Raw genomic sequence first — 20,876 nt, 5'->3', positions numbered from 1 at the left:
ACTTCCGGCAGCAACTCCGCTTGTTTTTGACCCGATGTGCGGCCTCTGACCCAGGGAAGGATTTATTTATTTATTTATCTATGATTTATTATATATATTTATGTATATAAAAGCAAGTCAATGATAGATAGAGAGAGAGAGAGAGAGAGCTGGCAAATGAGCTACGGGACAAGCAGTGCTCTCATCTTTTGTGGCTTTCACCTGCTCCGTTTCCGACCTGGGTTGGTTCACCCCTCCTTAGACGACCTGGTGACCCTGGGCTCCCCCGGGGTCACCATATCGATGCCGATTTTAACGCGGACCCCTGATCGGCACAGCCCACCGCCACACAGATCTCCTCAGCTCAAGCCGTCCTCGAGCCTCAGCCTCCCAGGAGCTTGGATCACAGGCGCGCGGCACCACGTCCGGCAGCAACTCCGCTTGTTTTTGACCCGATGTGCGGCCTCTGACCCAGGGAAGGATTTATTTATTTATTTATCTATGATTTATTATATATATTTATGTATATAAAAGCAAGTCAAAGATAGATAGATAGAGAGAGAGAGAGAGCTGGCAAATGAGCTACGGGACAAGCAGTGCTCTCATCTTTTGTGGCTTTCACCTGCTCCGTTTCCGACCTGGGTTGGTTCACCCCTCCTTAGACGACCTGGTGACCCTGGGCTCCCCCGGGGTCACCATATCGATGCCGATTTTAACGCGGACCCCTGATCGGCACAGCCCACCGCCACACAGATCTCCTCAGCTCAAGCCGTCCTCGAGCCTCAGCCTCCCAGGAGCTTGGATCACAGGCGCGCGGCACCACGTCCGGCAGCAACTCCGCTTGTTTTTGACCCGATGTGCGGCTTCTGACCCAGGGAAGGATTTATTTATTTATTTATCTATGATTTATTATATATATTTATGTATATAAAAGCAAGTCAATGATAGATAGATAGAGAGAGAGAGAGAGCTGGCAAATGAGCTACGGGACAAGCAGTGCTCTCATCTTTTGTGGCTTTCACCTGCTCCGTTTCCGACCTGGGTTGGTTCACCCCTCCTTAGACGACCTGGTGACCCTGGGCTCCCCCGGGGTCACCATATCGATGCCGATTTTAACGCGGACCCCTGATCGGCACAGCCCACCGCCACACAGATCTCCTCAGCTCAAGCCGTCCTCGAGCCTCAGCCTCCCAGGAGCTTGGATCACAGGCGCGCGGCACCACGTCCGGCAGCAACTCCGCTTGTTTTTGACCCGATGTGCGGCTTCTGACCCAGGGAAGGATTTATTTATTTATTTATCTATGATTTATTATATATATTTATGTATATAAAAGCAAGTCAAAGATAGATAGATAGAGAGAGAGAGAGAGAGAGAGAGCTGGCAAAAGAGCTACGGGACAAGCAGTGCTATCATCTCTTGTGGGGTTTGGGAAATCAAGCCGGCCCGTGGGGCGGTGATCTCCGGCATCGTAGTCGGCAGGATTTGAACCTGCGCGGGGAGACCCCAGTGGATTTCAAGTCCGCCGCCTTAACCACTCGGCCACGACTACCGCTGGACGGGCGGGTAGGGGCGCAGTTGGTGTGGGAGACCGTTTGGGATCACGTGGCGTTGAGGGCGGGGAGGGAAGCGCAAGACACGCCAGCGTCCCAAAAAGCGCAAAAGCAGCTCCGGCTATGTCAGAAGTGGGGTTCGAACCCACGCCTCCGGGGGAGACTGCGACCTGAACGCAGCGCCTTAGACCGCTCGGCCATCCTGACCTGCTGACCCGGGGGCTGCTGGCCGCTGGCCGCTGGCCCTCGCAAAGCTCACAGCGTGCTCGAGACTGGACACCCAACGGTTGAATGACGCGGGGCGGTGCAGCCAGCGGATGCCTCGCCTTGGCCGTAGAACGCTACGAAAGTGCGATGACGGGACACAGCGGAGGCGGTCGGCCACGGCGAGCCTGGAAAGGCCCTGCCGTGCCGTCCTTGTTAGTATAGTGGTGAGTATCCCCGCCTGTCACGCGGGAGACCGGGGTTCGATTCCCCGACGGGGAGGCTGCTCTGCTCCTTTTGCTACCTCGGCCTGTTGTCCGTAAAGAAAGCAGTTGCACCTGCCTTTGTCCTCACGACCAAAAGGTCGAGTTCCGCTGTGTCACTCAGGCTGCACGGCGGCGGCTACTCACAGGAGCTGTCCCAGAACCGATTGGCACGGGGGCTTTCACCTGCTCCGTTTCCGACCTGGGTTGGTTCACCCCTCCTTAGACGACCTGGTGACCCTGGGCTCCCCCGGGGTCACCATATCGATGCCGATTTTAACACGGACCCCTGATCGGCACAGCCCACCGCCACACAGATCTCCTCAGCTCAAGCCGTCCTCGAGCCTCAGCCTCCCAGGAGCTTGGATCACAGGCGCGCGCCACCACGTCCGGCAGCAACTCCGCTTGTTTTTGACCCGATGTGCGGCCTCTGACCCAGGGAAGGATTTATTTATTTATTTATCTATGATTTATTATATATATTTATGTATATAAAAGCAAGTCAAAGATAGATAGATAGAGAGAGAGAGAGAGCTGGCAAATGAGCTACGGGACAAGCAGTGCTCTCATCTTTTGTGGCTTTCACCTGCTCCGTTTCCGACCTGGGTTGGTTCACCCCTCCTTAGACGACCTGGTGACCCTGGGCTCCCCCGGGGTCACCATATCGATGCCGATTTTAACGCGGACCCCTGATCGGCACAGCCCACCGCCACACAGATCTCCTCAGCTCAAGCCGTCCTCGAGCCTCAGCCTCCCAGGAGCTTGGATCACAGGCGCGCGGCACCACGTCCGGCAGCAACTCCGCTTGTTTTTGACCCGATGTGCGGCTTCTGACCCAGGGAAGGATTTATTTATTTATTTATCTATGATTTATTATATATATTTATGTATATAAAAGCAAGTCAATGATAGATAGATAGAGAGAGAGAGAGAGCTGGCAAATGAGCTACGGGACAAGCAGTGCTCTCATCTTTTGTGGCTTTCACCTGCTCCGTTTCCGACCTGGGTTGGTTCACCCCTCCTTAGACGACCTGGTGACCCTGGGCTCCCCCGGGGTCACCATATCGATGCCGATTTTAACGCGGACCCCTGATCGGCACAGCCCACCGCCACACAGATCTCCTCAGCTCAAGCCGTCCTCGAGCCTCAGCCTCCCAGGAGCTTGGATCACAGGCGCGCGGCACCACGTCCGGCAGCAACTCCGCTTGTTTTTGACCCGATGTGCGGCTTCTGACCCAGGGAAGGATTTATTTATTTATTTATCTATGATTTATTATATATATTTATGTATATAAAAGCAAGTCAAAGATAGATAGATAGAGAGAGAGAGAGAGAGAGAGCTGGCAAAAGAGCTACGGGACAAGCAGTGCTATCATCTCTTGTGGGGTTTGGGAAATCAAGCCGGCCCGTGGGGCGGTGCTCTCCGGCATCGTAGTCGGCAGGATTTGAACCTGCGCGGGGAGACCCCAGTGGATTTCAAGTCCGCCGCCTTAACCACTCGGCCACGACTACCGCTGGACGGGCGGGTAGGGGCGCAGTTGGTGTGGGAGACCGTTTGGGATCACGTGGCGTTGAGGGCGGGGAGGGAAGCGCAAGACACGCCAGCGTCCCAAAAAGCGCAAAAGCAGCTCCGGCTATGTCAGAAGTGGGGTTCGAACCCACGCCTCCGGGGGAGACTGCGACCTGAACGCAGCGCCTTAGACCGCTCGGCCATCCTGACCTGCTGACCCGGGGGCTGCTGGCCGCTGGCCGCTGGCCCTCGCAAAGCTCACAGCGTGCTCGAGACTGGACACCCAACGGTTGAATGACGCGGGGCGGTGCAGCCAGCGGATGCCTCGCCTTGGCCGTAGAACGCTACGAAAGTGCGATGACGGGACACAGCGGAGGCGGTCGGCCACGGCGAGCCTGGAAAGGCCCTGCCGTGCCGTCCTCGTTAGTATAGTGGTGAGTATCCCCGCCTGTCACGCGGGAGACCGGGGTTCGATTCCCCGACGGGGAGGCTGCTCTGCTCCTTTTGCTACCTCGGCCTGTTGTCCGTAAAGAAAGCAGTTGCACCTGCCTTTGTCCTCACGACCAAAAGGTCGAGTTCCGCTGTGTCACTCAGGCTGCACGGCGGCGGCTACTCACAGGAGCTGTCCCAGAACCGATTGGCACGGGGGCTTTCACCTGCTCCGTTTCCGACCTGGGTTGGTTCACCCCTCCTTAGACGACCTGGTGACCCTGGGCTCCCCCGGGGTCACCATATCGATGCCGATTTTAACACGGACCCCTGATCGGCACAGCCCACCGCCACACAGATCTCCTCAGCTCAAGCCGTCCTCGAGCCTCAGCCTCCCAGGAGCTTGGATCACAGGCGCGCGCCACCACGTCCGGCAGCAACTCCGCTTGTTTTTGACCCGATGTGCGGCCTCTGACCCAGGGAAGGATTTATTTATTTATTTATCTATGATTTATTATATATATTTATGTATATAAAAGCAAGTCAAAGATAGATAGATAGAGAGAGAGAGAGAGCTGGCAAATGAGCTACGGGACAAGCAGTGCTCTCATCTTTTGTGGCTTTCACCTGCTCCGTTTCCGACCTGGGTTGGTTCACCCCTCCTTAGACGACCTGGTGACCCTGGGCTCCCCCGGGGTCACCATATCGATGCCGATTTTAACGCGGACCCCTGATCGGCACAGCCCACCGCCACACAGATCTCCTCAGCTCAAGCCGTCCTCGAGCCTCAGCCTCCCAGGAGCTTGGATCACAGGCGCGCGGCACCACGTCCGGCAGCAACTCCGCTTGTTTTTGACCCGATGTGCGGCTTCTGACCCAGGGAAGGATTTATTTATTTATTTATCTATGATTTATTATATATATTTATGTATATAAAAGCAAGTCAAAGATAGATAGATAGAGAGAGAGAGAGAGAGAGAGAGAGAGAGAGAGAGAGAGAGAGAGCTGGCAAAAGAGCTACGGGACAAGCAGTGCTATCATCTCTTGTGGGGTTTGGGAAATCAAGCCGGCCCGTGGGGCGGTGCTCTCCGGCATTGTAGTCGGCAGGATTTGAACCTGCGCGGGGAGACCCCAGTGGATTTCAAGTCCGCCGCCTTAACCACTCGGCCACGACTACCGCTGGACGGGCGGGTAGGGGCGCAGTTGGTGTGGGAGACCGTTTGGGATCACGTGGCGTTGAGGGCGGGGAGGGAAGCGCAAGACACGCCAGCGTCCCAAAAAGCGCAAAAGCAGCTCCGGCTATGTCAGAAGTGGGGTTCGAACCCACGCCTCCGGGGGAGACTGCGACCTGAACGCAGCGCCTTAGACCGCTCGGCCATCCTGACCTGCTGACCCGGGGGCTGCTGGCCGCTGGCCGCTGGCCCTCGCAAAGCTCACAGCGTGCTCGAGACTGGACACCCAACGGTTGAATGACGCGGGGCGGTGCAGCCAGCGGATGCCTCGCCTTGGCCGTAGAACGCTACGAAAGTGCGATGACGGGACACAGCGGAGGCGGTCGGCCACGGCGAGCCTGGAAAGGCCCTGCCGTGCCGTCCTCGTTAGTATAGTGGTGAGTATCCCCGCCTGTCACGCGGGAGACCGGGGTTCGATTCCCCGACGGGGAGGCTGCTCTGCTCCTTTTGCTACCTCGGCCTGTTGTCCGTAAAGAAAGCAGTTGCACCTGCCTTTGTCCTCACGACCAAAAGGTCGAGTTCCGCTGTGTCACTCAGGCTGCACGGCGGCGGCTACTCACAGGAGCTGTCCCAGAACCGATTGGCACGGGGGCTTTCACCTGCTCCGTTTCCGACCTGGGTTGGTTCACCCCTCCTTAGACGACCTGGTGACCCTGGGCTCCCCCGGGGTCACCATATCGATGCCGATTTTAACACGGACCCCTGATCGGCACAGCCCACCGCCACACAGATCTCCTCAGCTCAAGCCGTCCTCGAGCCTCAGCCTCCCAGGAGCTTGGATCACAGGCGCGCGCCACCACGTCCGGCAGCAACTCCACTTGTTTTTGACCCGATGTGCGGCCTCTGACCCAGGGAAGGATTTATTTATTTATTTATCTATGATTTATTATATATATTTATGTATATAAAAGCTAGTCAAAGATAGATAGATAGAGAGAGAGAGAGAGCTGGCAAATGAGCTACGGGACAAGCAGTGCTCTCATCTTTTTTGGCTTTCACCTGCTCCGTTTCCGACCTGGGTTGGTTCACCCCTCCTTAGACGACCTGGTGACCCTGGGCTCCCCCGGGGTCACCATATCGATGCCGATTTTAACGCGGACCCCTGATCGGCACAGCCCACCGCCACACAGATCTCCTCAGCTCAAGCCGTCCTCGAGCCTCAGCCTCCCAGGAGCTTGGATCACAGGCGCGCGCCACCACGTCCGGCAGCAACTCCGCTTGTTTTTGACCCGATGTGCGGCCTCTGACCCAGGGAAGGATTTATTTATTTATTTATCTATGATTTATTATATATATTTATGTATATAAAAGCAAGTCAAAGATAGATAGATAGAGAGAGAGAGAGAGCTGGCAAATGAGCTACGGGACAAGCAGTGCTCTCATCTTTTGTGGCTTTCACCTGCTCCGTTTCCGACCTGGGTTGGTTCACCCCTCCTTAGACGACCTGGTGACCCTGGGCTCCCCCGGGGTCACCATATCGATGCCAATTTTAACGCGGACCCCTGATCGGCACAGCCCACCGCCACACAGATCTCCTCAGCTCAAGCCGTCCTCGAGCCTCAGCCTCCCAGGAGGTTGGATCACAGGCGCGCGGCACCACGTCCGGCAGCAACTCCGCTTGTTTTTGACCCGATGTGCGGCTTCTGACCCAGGGAAGGATTTATTTATTTATTTATCTATGATTTATTATATATATTTATGTATATAAAAGCAAGTCAAAGATAGATAGATAGATAGAGAGAGAGAGAGAGAGAGAGAGAGAGAGAGAGAGAGAGAGAGCTGGCAAAAGAGCTACGGGACAAGCAGTGCTATCATCTCTTGTGGGGTTTGGGAAATCAAGCCGGCCCGTGGGGCGGTGCTCTCCGGCATCGTAGTCGGCAGGATTTGAACCTGCGCGGGGGAGGTGCAGCCAGCGGATGCCTCGCCTTGGCCGTAGAACGCTACGAAAGTGCGATGACGGGACACAGCGGAGGCGGTCGGCCACGGCGAGCCTGGAAAGGCCCTGCCGTGCCGTCCTCGTTAGTATAGTGGTGAGTATCCCCGCCTGTCACGCGGGAGACCGGGGTTTGATTCCCCGACGGGGAGGCTGCTCTGCTCCTTTTGCTACCTCGGCCTGTTGTCCGTAAAGAAAGCAGTTGCACCTGCCTTTGTCCTCACGACCAAAAGGTCGAGTTCCGCTGTGTCACTCAGGCTGCACGGCGGCGGCTACTCACAGGAGCTGTCCCAGAACCGATTGGCACGGGGGCTTTCACCTGCTCCGTTTCCGACCTGGGTTGGTTCACCCCTCCTTAGACGACCTGGTGACCCTGGGCTCCCCCGGGGTCACCATATCGATGCCGATTTTAACGCGGACCCCTGATCGGCACAGCCCACCGCCACACAGATCTCCTCAGCTCAAGCCGTCCTCGAGCCTCAGCCTCCCAGGAGCTTGGATCACAGGCGCGCGGCACCACGTCCGGCAGCAACTCCGCTTGTTTTTGACCCGATGTGCGGCTTCTGACCCAGGGAAGTATTTATTTATTTATTTATCTATCTATGATTTATTATATATATTTATGTATATAAAAGCAAGTCAAAGATAGATAGATAGATAGAGAGAGAGAGAGCTGGCAAATGAGCTACGGGACAAGCAGTGCTCTCATCTTTTGTGGCTTTCACCTGCTCCGTTTCCGACCTGGGTTGGTTCACCCCTCCTTAGACGACCTGGTGACCCTGGGCTCCCCCGGGGTCACCATATCGATGCCGATTTTAACGCGGACCCCTGATCGGCACAGCCCACCGCCACACAGATCTCCTCAGCTCAAGCCGTCCTCGAGCCTCAGCCTCCCAGGAGCTTGGATCACAGGCGCGCGCCACCACGTCCGGCAGCAACTCCGCTTGTTTTTGACCCGATGTGCGGCTTCTGACCCAGGGAAGGATTTATTTATTTATTTATCTATGATTTATTATATATATTTATGTATATAAAAGCAAGTCAATGATAGATAGATAGAGAGAGAGAGAGAGCTGGCAAATGAGCTACGGGACAAGCAGTGCTCTCATCTTTTGTGGCTTTCACCTGCTCCGTTTCCGACCTGGGTTGGTTCACCCCTCCTTAGACGACCTGGTGACACTGGGCTCCCCCGGGGTCACCATATCGATGCCGATTTTAACGCGGACCCCTGATCGGCACAGCCCACCGCCACACAGATCTCCTCAGCTCAAGCCGTCCTCGAGCCTCAGCCTCCCAGGAGCTTGGATCACAGGCGCGCGGCACCACGTCCGGCAGCAACTCCGCTTGTTTTTGACCCGATGTGCGGCTTCTGACCCAGGGAAGGATTTATTTATTTATTTATCTATGATTTATTATATATATTTATGTATATAAAAGCAAGTCAAAGATAGATAGATAGAGAGAGAGAGAGAGAGAGAGAGAGAGAGAGAGAGAGAGAGAGAGAGAGAGCTGGCAAAAGAGCTGGCAAAAGAGCTGGCAAAAGAGCTACGGGTCAAGCAGTGCTATCATCTCTTGTGGGGTTTGGGAAATCAAGCCGGCCCGTGGGGCGATGCTCTCCGGCATCGTAGTCGGCAGGATTTGAACCTGCGCGGGGAGACCCCAGTGGATTTCAAGTCCGCCGCCTTAACCACTCGGCCACGACTACCGCTGGACGGGCGGGTAGGGGCGCAGTTGGTGTGGGAGACCGTTTGGGATCACGTGGCGTTGAGGGTGGGGAGGGAAGCGCAAGACACGCCAGCGTCCCAAAAAGCGCAAAAGCAGCTCTGGTTATGTCAGAAGTGGGGTTCGAACCCACGTCTCCGGGGGAGACTGCGACCTGAACGCAGCGCCTTAGACCGCTCGGCCATCCTGACCTGCTGACCCGGGGGCTGCTGGCCGCTGGCCGCTGGCCCTCGCAAAGCTTACAGCGTGCTCGAGACTGGACACCCAACGGTTGAATGACGCGGGGCGGTGCAGCCAGCGGATGCCTCGCCTTGGCCGTAGAACGCTACGAAAGTGCGATGACGGGACACAGCGGAGGCGGTCGGCCACGGCGAGCCTGGAAAGGCCCTGCCGTGCCGTCCTCGTTAGTATAGTGGTGAGTATCCCTGCCTGTCACGCGGGAGACCGGGGTTCGATTCCCCGACGGGGAGGCTGCTCTGCTCCTTTTGCTACCTCGGCCTGTTGTCCGTAAAGAAAGCAGTTGCACCTGCCTTTGTCCTCACGACCAAAAGGTCGAGTTCCGCTGTGTCACTCAGGCTGCACGGCGGCGGCTACTCACAGGAGCTGTCCCAGAACCGATTGGCACGGGGGCTTTCACCTGCTCCGTTTCCGACCTGGGTTGGTTCACCCCTCCTTAGACGACCTGGTGACCCTGGGCTCCCCCGGGGTCACCATATCGATGCCGATTTTAACACGGACCCCTGATCGGCACAGCCCACCGCCACACAGATCTCCTCAGCTCAAGCCGTCCTCAAGCCTCAGCCTCCCAGGACCTTGGATCACAGGCGCGCGCCACCACGTCCGGCAGCAACTCCGCTTGTTTTTGACCCGATGTGCGGCCTCTGACCCAGGGAAGGATTTATTTATTTATTTATCTATGATTTATTATATATATTTATGTATATAAAAGCAAGTCAAAGATAGATAGATAGAGAGAGAGAGAGAGCTGGCAAATGAGCTACGGGACAAGCAATGCTCTCATCTTTTGTGGCTTTCACCTGCTCCGTTTCCGACCTGGGTTGGTTCACCCCTCCTTAGACGACCTGGTGACCCTGGGCTCCCCCGGGGTCACCATATCGATGCCAATTTTAACGCGGACCCCTGATCGGCACAGCCCACCGCCACACAGATCTCCTCAGCTCAAGCTGTCCTCGAGCCTCAGCCTCCCAGGAGCTTGGATCACAGGCGCGCGGCACCACGTCCGGCAGCAACTCCGCTTGTTTTTGACCCGATGTGCGGCTTCTGACCCAGGGAAGGATTTATTTATTTATTTATCTATGATTTATTATATATATTTATGTATATAAAAGCAAGTCAAAGATAGATAGATAGAGAGAGAGAGAGAGCTGGCAAATGAGCTACGGGACAAGCAGTGCTCTCATCTTTTGTGGCTTTCACCTGCTCCGTTTCCGACCTGGGTTGGTTCACCCCTCCTTAGACGACCTGGTGACCCTGGGCTCCCCCGGGGTCACCATATCGATGCCGATTTTAACGCGGACCCCTGATCGGCACAGCCCACCGCCACACAGATCTCCTCAGCTCAAGCCGTCCTCGAGCCTCAGCCTCCCAGGAGCTTGGATCACAGGCGCGCGGCACCACGTCCGGCAGCAACTCGGCTTGTTTTTGACCCGATGTGCGGCTTCTGACCCAGGGAAGGATTTATTTATTTATTTATCTATGATTTAATATATATATTTATGTATATAAAAGCAAGTCAAAGATAGATAGATAGATAGAGAGAGAGAGAGAGAGAGAGAGAGAGAGAGAGAGAGAGAGAGAGAGAGAGAGAGCTGGCAAAAGAGCTACGGGACAAGCAGTGCTATCATCTCTTGTGGGGTTTGGGAAATCAAGCCGGCCCGTGGGGCGGTGCTCTCCGGCATCGTAGTCGGCAGGATTTGAACCTGCGCGGGGAGACCCCAGTGGATTTCAAGTCCGCCGCCTTAACCACTCGGCCACGACTACCGCTGGACGGGCGGGTAGGGGCGCAGTTGGTGTGGGAGACCGTTTGGGATCACGTGGCGTTGAGGGTGGGGAGGGAAGCGCAAGACACGCCAGCGTCCCAAAAAGCGCAAAAGCAGCTCTGGCTATGTCAGAAGTGGGGTTCGAACCCACGCCTCCGGGGGAGACTGCGACCTGAACGCAGCGCCTTAGACCGCTCGGCCATCCTGACCTGCTGACCCGGGGGCTGCTGGCCGCTGGCCGCTGGCCCTCGCAAAGCTTACAGCGTGCTCGAGACTGGACACCCAACGGTTGAATGACGCGGGGCGGTGCAGCCAGCGGATGCCTCGCCTTGGCCGTAGAACGCTACGAAAGTGCGATGACGGGACACAGCGGAGGCGGTCGGCCACGGCGAGCCTGGAAAGGCCCTGCCGTGCCGTCCTCGTTAGTATAGTGGTGAGTATCCCCGCCTGTCACGCGGGAGACCGGGGTTCGATTCCCCGATGGGGAGGCTGCTCTGCTCCTTTTGCTACCTCGGCCTGTTGTCCGTAAAGAAAGCAGTTGCACCTGCCTTTGTCCTCACGACCAAAAGGTCGAGCTCCGCTGTGTCACTCAGGCTGCACGGCGGCGGCTACTCAAAGGAGCTGTCCCAGAACCGATTGGCACGGGGGCTTTCACCTGCTCCGTTTCCGACCTGGGTTGGTTCACCCCTCCTTAGACGACCTGGTGACCCTGGGCTCCCCCGGGGTCACCATATCGATGCCGATTTTAACGCGGACCCCTGATCGGCACAGCCCACCGCCACACAGATCTCCTCAGCTCAAGCCGTCCTCGAGCCTCAGCCTCCCAGGAGCTTGGATCACAGGCGCGCGGCACCACGTCCGGCAGCAACTCCGCTTGTTTTTGACCCGATGTGCGGCTTCTGACCCAGGGAAGGATTTATTTATTTATTTATCTATGATTTATTATATATATTTATGTATATAAAAGCAAGTCAAAGATAGATAGATAGAGAGAGAGAGAGAGCTGGCAAAAGAGCTACGGGACTAGCAGTGCTATCATCTCTCGTGGGGTTTGGGAAATCAAGCCGGCCCGTGGGGCGGTGCTCTCCGGCATCGTAGTCGGCAGGATTTGAACCTGCGCGGGGAGACCCCAGTGGATTTCAAGTCCGCCGCCTTAACCACTCGGCCACGACTACCGCTGGACGGGCGGGTAGGGGCGCAGTTGGTGTGGGAGACCGTTTGGGATCACGTGGCGTTGAGGGCGGGGAGGGAAGCGCAAGACACGCCAGCGTCCCAAAAAGCGCAAAAGCAGCTCCGGCTATGTCAGAAGTGGGGTTCGAACCCACGCCTCCGGGGGAGACTGCGACCTGAACGCAGCGCCTTAGACCGCTCGGCCATCCTGACCTGCTGACCCGGGGGCTGCTGGCCGCTGGCCGCTGGCCCTCGCAAAGCTCACAGCGTGCTCGAGACTGGACACCCAACGGTTGAATGACGCGGGGCGGTGCAGCCAGCGGATGCCTCGCCTTGGCCGTAGAACGCTACGAAAGTGCGATGACGGGACACAGCGGAGGCGGTCGGCCACGGCGAGCCTGGAAAGGCCCTGCCGTGCCGTCCTCGTTAGTATAGTGGTGAGTATCCCCGCCTGTCACGCGGGAGACCGGGGTTCGATTCCCCGATGGGGAGGCTGCTCTGCTCCTTTTGCTACCTCGGCCTGTTGTCCGTAAAGAAAGCAGTTGCACCTGCCTTTGTCCTCACGACCAAAAGGTCGAGTTCCGCTGTGTCACTCAGGCTGCACGGCGGCGGCTACTCACAGGAGCTGTCCCAGAACCGATTGGCACGGGGGCTTTCACCTGCTCCGTTTCCGACCTGGGTTGGTTCACCCCTCCTTAGAGGACCTGGTGACCCTGGGCTCCCCCGGGGTCACCATATCGATGCCGATTTTAACACGGACCCCTGATCGGCACAGCCCACCACCACACAGATCTCCTCAGCTCAAGCCGTCCTCGAGCCTCAGCCTCGCAAGAGCTTGGATCACAGGCGCGCGCCACCACGTCCGGCAGCAACTCCGCTTGTTTTTGACCCGATGTGCGGCCTCTGACCCAGGGAAGGATTTATTTATTTATTTATCTATGATTTATTATATATATTTATGTATATAAAAGCAAGTCAAAGATAGATAGATAGAGAGAGAGAGAGAGCTGGCAAATGAGCTACGGGACAAGCAGTGCTCTCATCTTTTGTGGCTTTCACCTGCTCCGTTTCCGACCTGGGTTGGTTCACCCCTCCTTAGACGACCTGGTGACCCTGGGCTCCCCCGGGGTCACCATATCGATGCCGATTTTAACGCGGACCCCTGATCGGCACAGCCCACCGCCACACAGATCTCCTCAGCTCAAGCCGTCCTCGAGCCTCAGCCTCCCAGGAGCTTGGATCACAGGCGCGCGGCACCACGTCCGGCAGCAACTCCGCTTGTTTTTGACCCGATGTGCGGCTTCTGACCCAGGGAAGGATTTATTTATTTATTTATCTATGATTTATTATATATATTTATGTATATAAAAGCAAGTCAAAGATAGATAGATAGAGAGAGAGAGAGAGAGAGAGAGAGAGAGAGAGAGAGAGAGAGCTGGCAAAAGAGCTGGCAAATGAGCTACGGGACAAGCAGTGCTCTCATCTTTTGTGGCTTTCACCTGCTCCGTTTCCGACCTGGGTTGGTTCACCCCTCCTTAGACGACCTGGTGACCCTGGGCTCCCCCGGGGTCACCATATCGATGCCGATTTTAACGCGGACCCCTGATCGGCACAGCCCACTGCCACACAGATCTCCTCAGCTCAAGCCGTCCTCGAGCCTCAGCCTCCCAGGAGCTTGGATCACAGGCGCGCGGCACCACGTCCGGCAGCAACTCCGCTTGTTTTTGACCCGATGTGCGGCTTCTGACCCAGGGAAGGATTTATTTATTTATTTATCTATGATTTATTATATATATTTATGTATATAAAAGCAAGTCAAAGATAGATAGATAGAGAGAGAGAGAGAGAGAGAGAGAGAGAGAGCTGGCAAAAGAGCTACGGGACAAGCAGTGCTAACATCTCTTGTGGGGTTTGGGAAATCAAGCCGGCCCGTGGGGCAGTGCTCTCCGGCATCGTAGTCGGCAGGATTTGAACCTGCGCGGGGAGACCCCAGTGGATTTCAAGTCCGCCGCCTTAACCACTCGGCCACGACTACCGCTGGACGGGCGGGTAGGGGCGCAGTTGGTGTGGGAGACCGTTTGGGATCACGTGGCGTTGAGGGCGGGGAGGGAAGCGCAAGACACGCCAGCGTCCCAAAAAGCGCAAAAGCAGCTCCGGCTATGTCAGAAGTGGGGTTCGAACCCACGCCTCCGGGGGAGACTGCGACCTGAACGCAGCGCCTTAGACCGCTCGGCCATCCTGACCTGCTGACCCGGGGGTTGCTGGCCGCTGGCCGCTGGCCCTCGCAAAGCTCACAGCGTGCTCGAGACTGGACACCCAACGGTTGAATGACGCGGGGCGGTGCAGCCAGCGGATGCCTCGCCTTGGCCGTAGAACGCTACGAAAGTGCGATGACGGGACACAGCGGAGGCGGTCGGCCACGGCGAGCCTGGAAAGGCCCTGCCGTGCCATCCTCGTTAGTATAGTGGTGAGTATCCCCGCCTGTCACGCGGGAGACCGGGGTTCGATTCCCCGATGGGGAGGCTGCTCTGCTCCTTTTGCTACCTCGGCCTGTTGTCCGTAAAGAAAGCAGTTGCACCTGCCTTTGTCCTCACGACCAAAAGGTCGAGTTCCGCTGTGTCACTCAGGCTGCACGGCGGCGGCTACTCACAGGAGCTGTCCCAGAACCGATTGGCACGGGGGCTTTCACCTGCTCCGTTTCCGACCTGGGTTGGTTCACCCCTCCTTAGAGGACCTGGTGACCCTGGGCTCCCCCGGGGTCACCATATCGATGCCGATTTTAACACGGACCCCTGATCGGCACAGCCCACCGCCACACAGATCTCCTCAGCTCAAGCCGTCCTCGAGCCTCAGCCTCGCAGGAGCTTGGATCACAGGCGCGCGCCACCACGTCCGGCAGCAACTCCGCTTGTTTTTGACCCGATGTGCGGCCTCTGACCCAGGGAAGGATTTATTTATTTATTTATCTATGATTTATTATATATATTTATGTATATAAAAGCAAGTCAAAGATAGATAGATAGAGAGAGAGAGAGAGCTGGCAAAAGAGCTGGCAAATGAGCTACGGGACAAGCAGTGCTCTCATCTTTTGTGGCTTTCACCTGCTCCGTTTCCGACCTGGGTTGGTTCACCCCTCCTTAGACGACCTGGTGACCCTGGGCTCCCCCGGGGTCACCATATCGATGCCGATTTTAACGCGGACCCCTGATCGGCACAGCCCACCGCCACACAGATCTCCTCAGCTCAAGCCGTCCTCGAGCCTCAGCCTCCCAGGAGCTTGGATCACAGGCGCGCGGCACCACGTCCGGCAGCAACTCCGCTTGTTTTTGACCCGATGTGCGGCTTCTGACCCAGGGAAGGATTTATTTATTTATTTATCTATGATTTATTATATATATTTATGTATATAAAAGCAAGTCAAAGATAGATAGATAGATAGAGAGAGAGAGAGAGAGAGAGAGAGAGAGAGAGAGAGAGAGAGAGAGAGAGAGCTGGCAAAAGAGCTGGCAAATGAGCTACGGGACAAGCAGTGCTCTCATCTTTTGTGGCTTTCACCTGCTCCGTTTCCGACCTGGGTTGGTTCACCCCTCCTTAGACGACCTGGTGACCCTGGGCTCCCCCGGGGTCACCATATCGATGCCGATTTTAACACGGACCCCTGATCGGCACAGCCCACCGCCACACAGATCTCCTCAGCTCAAGCCGTCCTCGAGCCTCAGCCTCCCAGGAGCTTGGATCACAGGCGCGCGCCACCACGTCCGGCAGCAACTCCGCTTGTTTTTGACCCGATGTGCGGCCTCTGACCCAGGGAAGGATTTATTTATTTATTTATCTATGATTTATTATATATATTTATGTATATAAAAGCAAGTCAATGATAGATAGATAGAGAGAGAGAGAGAGCTGGCAAATGAGCTACGGGACAAGCAGTGCTCTCATCTTTTGTGGCTTTCACCTGCTCCGTTTCCGACCTGGGTTGGTTCACCCCTCCTTAGACGACCTGGTGACCCTGGGCTCCCCCGGGGTCACCATATCGATGCCGATTTTAACGCGGACCCCTGATCGGCACAGCCCACCGCCACACAGATCTCCTCAGCTCAAGCCGTCCTCGAGCCTCAGCCTCCCAGGAGCTTGGATCACAGGCGCGCGGCACCACGTCCGGCAGCAACTCCGCTTGTTTTTGACCCGATGTGCGGCTTCTGACCCAGGGAAGGATTTATTTATTTATTTATCTATGATTTATTATATATATTTATGTATATAAAAGCAAGTCAAAGATAGATAGAGAGAGAGAGAGAGAGAGCTGGCAAATGAGCTACGGGACAAGCAGTGCTCTCATCTTTTGTGGCTTTCACCTGCTCCGTTTCCGACCTGGGTTGGTTCACCCCTCCTTAGACGACCTGGTGACCCTGGGCTCCCCCGGGGTCACCATATCGATGCCGATTTTAACGCGGACCCCTGATCGGCACAGCCCACCGCCACACAGATCTCCTCAGCTCAAGCCGTCCTCGAGCCTCAGCCTCCCAGGAGCTTGGATCACAGGCGCGCGGCACCACGTCCGGCAGCAACTCCGCTTGTTTTTGACCCGATGTGCGGCTTCTGACCCAGGGAAGGATTTATTTATTTATTTATCTATGATTTATTATATATATTTATGTATATAAAAGCAAGTCAATGATAGATAGATAGAGAGAGAGAGAGAGCTGGCAAATGAGCTACGGGACAAGCAGTGCTCTCATCTTTTGTGGCTTTCACCTGCTCCGTTTCCGACCTGGGTTGGTTCACCCCTCCTTAGACGACCTGGTGACCCTGGGCTCCCCCGGGGTCACCATATCGATGCCGATTTTAACGCGGACCCCTGATCGGCACAGCCCACCGCCACACAGATCTCCTCAGCTCAAGCCGTCCTCGAGCCTCAGCCTCCCAGGAGCTTGGATCACAGGCGCGCGGCACCACGTCCGGCAGCAACTCCGCTTGTTTTTGACCCGATGTGCGGCTTCTGACCCAGGGAAGGATTTATTTATTTATTTATCTATGATTTATTATATATATTTATGTATATAAAAGCAAGTCAAAGATAGATAGATAGAGAGAGAGAGAGAGAGAGAGAGAGAGAGAGAGAGAGAGAGAGCTGGCAAAAGAGCTACGGGACAAGCAGTGCTATCATCTCTTGTGGGGTTTGGGAAATCAAGCCGGCCCGTGGGGCGGTGCTCTCCGGCATCGTAGTCGGCAGGATTTGAACCTGCGCGGGGAGACCCCAGTGGATTTCAAGTCCGCCGCCTTAACCACTCGGCCACGACTACCGCTGGACGGGCGGGTAGGGGCGCAGTTGGTGTGGGAGACCGTTTGGGATCACGTGGCGTTGAGGGCGGGGAGGGAAGCGCAAGACACGCCAGCGTCCCAAAAAGCGCAAAAGCAGCTCCGGCTATGTCAGAAGTGGGGTTCGAACCCACGCCTCCGGGGGAGACTGCGACCTGAACACAGCGCCTTAGACCGCTCGGCCATCCTGACCTGCTGACCCGGGGGCTGCTGGCCGCTGGCCGCTGGCCCTCGCAAAGCTCACAGCGTGCTCGAGACTGGACACCCAACGGTTGAATGACGCGGGGCGGTGCAGCCAGCGGATGCCTCGCCTTGGCCGTAGAACGCTACGAAAGTGCGATGACGGGACACAGCGGAGGCGGTCGGCCACGGCGAGCCTGGAAAGGCCCTGCCGTGCCGTCCTCGTTAGTATAGTGGTGAGTATCCCCGCCTGTCACGCGGGAGACCGGGGTTCGATTCCCCGACGGGGAGGCTGCTCTGCTCCTTTTGCTACCTCGGCCTGTTGTCCGTAAAGAAAGCAGTTGCACCTGCCTTTGTCCTCACGACCAAAAGGTCGAGTTCCGCTGTGTCACTCAGGCTGCACGGCGGCGGCTACTCACAGGAGCTGTCCCAGAACCGATTGGCACGGGGGCTTTCACCTGCTCCGTTTCCGACCTGGGTTGGTTCACCCCTCCTTAGACGACCTGGTGACCCTGGGCTCCCCCGGGGTCACCATATCGATGCCGATTTTAACACGGACCCCTGATCGGCACAGCCCACCGCCACACAGATCTCCTCAGCTCAAGCCGTCCTCGAGCCTCAGCCTCGCAGGAGCTTGGATCACAGGCGCGCGCCACCACGTCCGGCAGCAACTCCGCTTGTTTTTGACCCGATGTGCGGCCTCTGACCCAGGGAAGGATTTATTTATTTATTTATCTATGATTTATTATATATATTTATGTATATAAAAGCAAGTCAAAGATAGATAGATAGAGAGAGAGAGAGAGCTGGCAAATGAGCTACGGGACAAGCAGTGCTCTCATCTTTTGTGGCTTTCACCTGCTCCGTTTCCGACCTGGGTTGGTTCACCCCTCCTTAGACGACCTGGTGACCCTGGGCTCCCCCGGGGTCACCATATCGATGCCGATTTTAACGCGGACCCCTGATCGGCACAGCCCACCGCCACACAGATCTCCTCAGCTCAAGCCGTCCTCGAGCCTCAGCCTCCCAGGAGCTTGGATCACAGGCGCGCGGCACCACGTCCGGCAGCAACTCCGCTTGTTTTTGACCCGATGTGCGGCTTCTGACCCAGGGAAGGATTTATTTATTTATTTATCTATGATTTATTATATATATTTATGTATATAAAAGCAAGTCAAAGATAGATAGAGAGAGAGAGAGAGAGCTGGCAAATGAGCTACGGGACAAGCAGTGCTCTCATCTTTTGTGGCTTTCACCTGCTCCGTTTCCGACCTGGGTTGGTTCACCCCTCCTTAGACGACCTGGTGACCCTGGGCTCCCCCGGGGTCACCATATCGATGCCGATTTTAACGCGGACCCCTGATCGGCACAGCCCACCGCCACACAGATCTCCTCAGCTCAAGCCGTCCTCGAGCCTCAGCCTCCCAGGAGCTTGGATCACAGGCGCGCGGCACCACGTCCGGCAGCAACTCCGCTTGTTTTTGACCCGATGTGCGGCTTCTGACCCAGGGAAGGATTTATTTATTTATTTATCTATGATTTATTATATATATTTATGTATATAAAAGCAAGTCAATGATAGATAGATAGAGAGAGAGAGAGAGCTGGCAAATGAGCTACGGGACAAGCAGTGCTCTCATCTTTTGTGGCTTTCACCTGCTCCGTTTCCGACCTGGGTTGGTTCACCCCTCCTTAGACGACCTGGTGACCCTGGGCTCCCCCGGGGTCACCATATCGATGCCGATTTTAACGCGGACCCCTGATCGGCACAGCCCACCGCCACACAGATCTCCTCAGCTCAAGCCGTCCTCGAGCCTCAGCCTCCCAGGAGCTTGGATCACAGGCGCGCGGCACCACGTCCGGCAGCAACTCCGCTTGTTTTTGACCCGATGTGCGGCTTCTGACCCAGGGAAGGATTTATTTATTTATTTATCTATGATTTATTATATATATTTATGTATATAAAAGCAAGTCAAAGATAGATAGAGAGAGAGAGAGAGAGAGAGAGAGAGAGAGAGAGAGAGAGAGCTGGCAAAAGAGCTACGGGACAAGCAGTGCTATCATCTCTTGTGGGGTTTGGGAAATCAAGCCGGCCCGTGGGGCGGTGCTCTCCGGCATCGTAGTCGGCAGGATTTGAACCTGCGCGGGGAGACCCCAGTGGATTTCAAGTCCGCCGCCTTAACCACTCGGCCACGACTACCGCTGGACGGGCGGGTAGGGGCGCAGTTGGTGTGGGAGACCGTTTGGGATCACGTGGCGTTGAGGGCGGGGAGGGAAGCGCAAGACACGCCAGCGTCCCAAAAAGCGCAAAAGCAGCTCCGGCTATGTCAGAAGTGGGGTTCGAACCCACGCCTCCGGGGGAGACTGCGACCTGAACGCAGCGCCTTAGAACGCTCGGCCATCCTGACCTGCTGACCCGGGGGCTGCTGGCCGCTGGCCGCTGGCCCTCGCAAAGCTCACAGCGTGCTCGAGACTGGACACCCAACGGTTGAATGACGCGGGGCGGTGCAGCCAGCGGATGCCTCGCCTTGGCCGTAGAACGCTACGAAAGTGCGATGACGGGACACAGCGGAGGCGGTCGGCCACGGCGAGCCTGGAAAGGCCCTGCCGTGCCGTCCTCGTTAGTATAGTGGTGAGTATCCCCGCCTGTCACGCGGGAGACCGGGGTTCGATTCCCCGACGGGGAGGCTGCTCTGCTCCTTTTGCTACCTCGGCCTGTTGTCCGTAAAGAAAGCAGTTGCACCTGCCTTTGTCCTCACGACCAAAAGGTCGAGTTCCGCTGTGTCACTCAGGCTGCACGGCGGCGGCTACTCACAGGAGCTGTCCCAGAACCGATTGGCACGGGGGCTTTCACCTGCTCCGTTTCCGACCTGGGTTGGTTCACCCCTCCTTAGACGACCTGGTGACCCTGGGCTCCCCCGGGGTCACCATATCGATGCCGATTTTAACGCGGACCCCTGATCGGCACAGCCCACCGCCACACAGATCTCCTCAGCTCAAGCCGTCCTCGAGCCTCAGCCTCCCAGGAGCTTGGATCACAGGCGCGCGGCACCACGTCCGGCAGCAACTCCGCTTGTTTTTGACCCGATGTGCGGCTTCTGACCCAGGGAAGGATTTATTTATTTATTTATCTATGATTTATTATATATATTTATGTATATAAAAGCAAGTCAAAGATAGATAGAGAGAGAGAGAGAGAGAGAGAGAGAGAGAGAGAGAGAGAGAGAGCTGGCAAAAGAGCTGGCAAATGAGCTACGGGACAAGCAGTGCTCTCATCTTTTGTGGCTTTCACCTGCTCCGTTTCCGACCTGGGTTGGTTCACCCCTCCTTAGACGACCTGGTGACCCTGGGCTCCCCCGGGGTCACCATATCGATGCCGATTTT

At 56.2% G+C, this 20,876-nt stretch overlaps 27 non-coding genes across 27 annotated transcripts; 10 read left to right on the top strand and 17 right to left on the bottom strand.

Annotated features, from left to right (window-relative positions):
* Nucleotides 1–1,447: 1,447 nt before the first annotated feature.
* trnas-uga (transfer RNA serine (anticodon UGA)) lies at nt 1,448–1,529 on the bottom strand. The gene has a single exon. It is a non-coding gene; the product is annotated as a tRNA-Ser (tRNA).
* Nucleotides 1,530–1,654: 125 nt separating this feature from the next.
* trnal-cag (transfer RNA leucine (anticodon CAG)) lies at nt 1,655–1,737 on the bottom strand. The gene has a single exon. It is a non-coding gene; the product is annotated as a tRNA-Leu (tRNA).
* A 207-nt stretch (nt 1,738–1,944) lies between these two features.
* On the top strand, nt 1,945–2,016 carry trnad-guc (transfer RNA aspartic acid (anticodon GUC)). Its single transcript has one exon. It is a non-coding gene; the product is annotated as a tRNA-Asp (tRNA).
* A 1,411-nt stretch (nt 2,017–3,427) lies between these two features.
* trnas-uga (transfer RNA serine (anticodon UGA)) lies at nt 3,428–3,509 on the bottom strand. The gene has a single exon. It is a non-coding gene; the product is annotated as a tRNA-Ser (tRNA).
* Nucleotides 3,510–3,634: 125 nt separating this feature from the next.
* trnal-cag (transfer RNA leucine (anticodon CAG)) lies at nt 3,635–3,717 on the bottom strand. Its single transcript has one exon. It is a non-coding gene; the product is annotated as a tRNA-Leu (tRNA).
* Nucleotides 3,718–3,924: 207 nt separating this feature from the next.
* On the top strand, nt 3,925–3,996 carry trnad-guc (transfer RNA aspartic acid (anticodon GUC)). The gene has a single exon. It is a non-coding gene; the product is annotated as a tRNA-Asp (tRNA).
* A 1,035-nt stretch (nt 3,997–5,031) lies between these two features.
* trnas-uga (transfer RNA serine (anticodon UGA)) lies at nt 5,032–5,113 on the bottom strand. The gene has a single exon. It is a non-coding gene; the product is annotated as a tRNA-Ser (tRNA).
* A 125-nt stretch (nt 5,114–5,238) lies between these two features.
* trnal-cag (transfer RNA leucine (anticodon CAG)) lies at nt 5,239–5,321 on the bottom strand. Its single transcript has one exon. It is a non-coding gene; the product is annotated as a tRNA-Leu (tRNA).
* A 207-nt stretch (nt 5,322–5,528) lies between these two features.
* Nucleotides 5,529–5,600, top strand: trnad-guc (transfer RNA aspartic acid (anticodon GUC)). The gene has a single exon. It is a non-coding gene; the product is annotated as a tRNA-Asp (tRNA).
* A 1,581-nt stretch (nt 5,601–7,181) lies between these two features.
* On the top strand, nt 7,182–7,253 carry trnad-guc (transfer RNA aspartic acid (anticodon GUC)). Its single transcript has one exon. It is a non-coding gene; the product is annotated as a tRNA-Asp (tRNA).
* A 1,471-nt stretch (nt 7,254–8,724) lies between these two features.
* On the bottom strand, nt 8,725–8,806 carry trnas-uga (transfer RNA serine (anticodon UGA)). The gene has a single exon. It is a non-coding gene; the product is annotated as a tRNA-Ser (tRNA).
* A 125-nt stretch (nt 8,807–8,931) lies between these two features.
* Nucleotides 8,932–9,014, bottom strand: trnal-cag (transfer RNA leucine (anticodon CAG)). Its single transcript has one exon. It is a non-coding gene; the product is annotated as a tRNA-Leu (tRNA).
* A 207-nt stretch (nt 9,015–9,221) lies between these two features.
* Nucleotides 9,222–9,293, top strand: trnad-guc (transfer RNA aspartic acid (anticodon GUC)). Its single transcript has one exon. It is a non-coding gene; the product is annotated as a tRNA-Asp (tRNA).
* Nucleotides 9,294–10,742: 1,449 nt separating this feature from the next.
* Nucleotides 10,743–10,824, bottom strand: trnas-uga (transfer RNA serine (anticodon UGA)). Its single transcript has one exon. It is a non-coding gene; the product is annotated as a tRNA-Ser (tRNA).
* A 125-nt stretch (nt 10,825–10,949) lies between these two features.
* trnal-cag (transfer RNA leucine (anticodon CAG)) lies at nt 10,950–11,032 on the bottom strand. Its single transcript has one exon. It is a non-coding gene; the product is annotated as a tRNA-Leu (tRNA).
* A 207-nt stretch (nt 11,033–11,239) lies between these two features.
* On the top strand, nt 11,240–11,311 carry trnad-guc (transfer RNA aspartic acid (anticodon GUC)). The gene has a single exon. It is a non-coding gene; the product is annotated as a tRNA-Asp (tRNA).
* A 605-nt stretch (nt 11,312–11,916) lies between these two features.
* Nucleotides 11,917–11,998, bottom strand: trnas-uga (transfer RNA serine (anticodon UGA)). The gene has a single exon. It is a non-coding gene; the product is annotated as a tRNA-Ser (tRNA).
* A 125-nt stretch (nt 11,999–12,123) lies between these two features.
* On the bottom strand, nt 12,124–12,206 carry trnal-cag (transfer RNA leucine (anticodon CAG)). Its single transcript has one exon. It is a non-coding gene; the product is annotated as a tRNA-Leu (tRNA).
* Nucleotides 12,207–12,413: 207 nt separating this feature from the next.
* On the top strand, nt 12,414–12,485 carry trnad-guc (transfer RNA aspartic acid (anticodon GUC)). The gene has a single exon. It is a non-coding gene; the product is annotated as a tRNA-Asp (tRNA).
* A 1,461-nt stretch (nt 12,486–13,946) lies between these two features.
* trnas-uga (transfer RNA serine (anticodon UGA)) lies at nt 13,947–14,028 on the bottom strand. Its single transcript has one exon. It is a non-coding gene; the product is annotated as a tRNA-Ser (tRNA).
* A 125-nt stretch (nt 14,029–14,153) lies between these two features.
* On the bottom strand, nt 14,154–14,236 carry trnal-cag (transfer RNA leucine (anticodon CAG)). Its single transcript has one exon. It is a non-coding gene; the product is annotated as a tRNA-Leu (tRNA).
* Nucleotides 14,237–14,443: 207 nt separating this feature from the next.
* On the top strand, nt 14,444–14,515 carry trnad-guc (transfer RNA aspartic acid (anticodon GUC)). The gene has a single exon. It is a non-coding gene; the product is annotated as a tRNA-Asp (tRNA).
* A 2,699-nt stretch (nt 14,516–17,214) lies between these two features.
* On the bottom strand, nt 17,215–17,296 carry trnas-uga (transfer RNA serine (anticodon UGA)). Its single transcript has one exon. It is a non-coding gene; the product is annotated as a tRNA-Ser (tRNA).
* Nucleotides 17,297–17,421: 125 nt separating this feature from the next.
* On the bottom strand, nt 17,422–17,504 carry trnal-cag (transfer RNA leucine (anticodon CAG)). The gene has a single exon. It is a non-coding gene; the product is annotated as a tRNA-Leu (tRNA).
* A 207-nt stretch (nt 17,505–17,711) lies between these two features.
* Nucleotides 17,712–17,783, top strand: trnad-guc (transfer RNA aspartic acid (anticodon GUC)). The gene has a single exon. It is a non-coding gene; the product is annotated as a tRNA-Asp (tRNA).
* A 1,827-nt stretch (nt 17,784–19,610) lies between these two features.
* Nucleotides 19,611–19,692, bottom strand: trnas-uga (transfer RNA serine (anticodon UGA)). Its single transcript has one exon. It is a non-coding gene; the product is annotated as a tRNA-Ser (tRNA).
* Nucleotides 19,693–20,107: 415 nt separating this feature from the next.
* trnad-guc (transfer RNA aspartic acid (anticodon GUC)) lies at nt 20,108–20,179 on the top strand. The gene has a single exon. It is a non-coding gene; the product is annotated as a tRNA-Asp (tRNA).
* The last annotated feature ends 697 nt before the right edge of the window (nt 20,180–20,876 follow it).

This window comes from Amia ocellicauda, chromosome 19 (genome assembly GCF_036373705.1).
Source record: "Amia ocellicauda isolate fAmiCal2 chromosome 19, fAmiCal2.hap1, whole genome shotgun sequence".
Taxonomy (NCBI): domain Eukaryota; kingdom Metazoa; phylum Chordata; class Actinopteri; order Amiiformes; family Amiidae; genus Amia; species Amia ocellicauda.
This window is presented reverse-complemented; position numbering and strand designations above follow the sequence as displayed.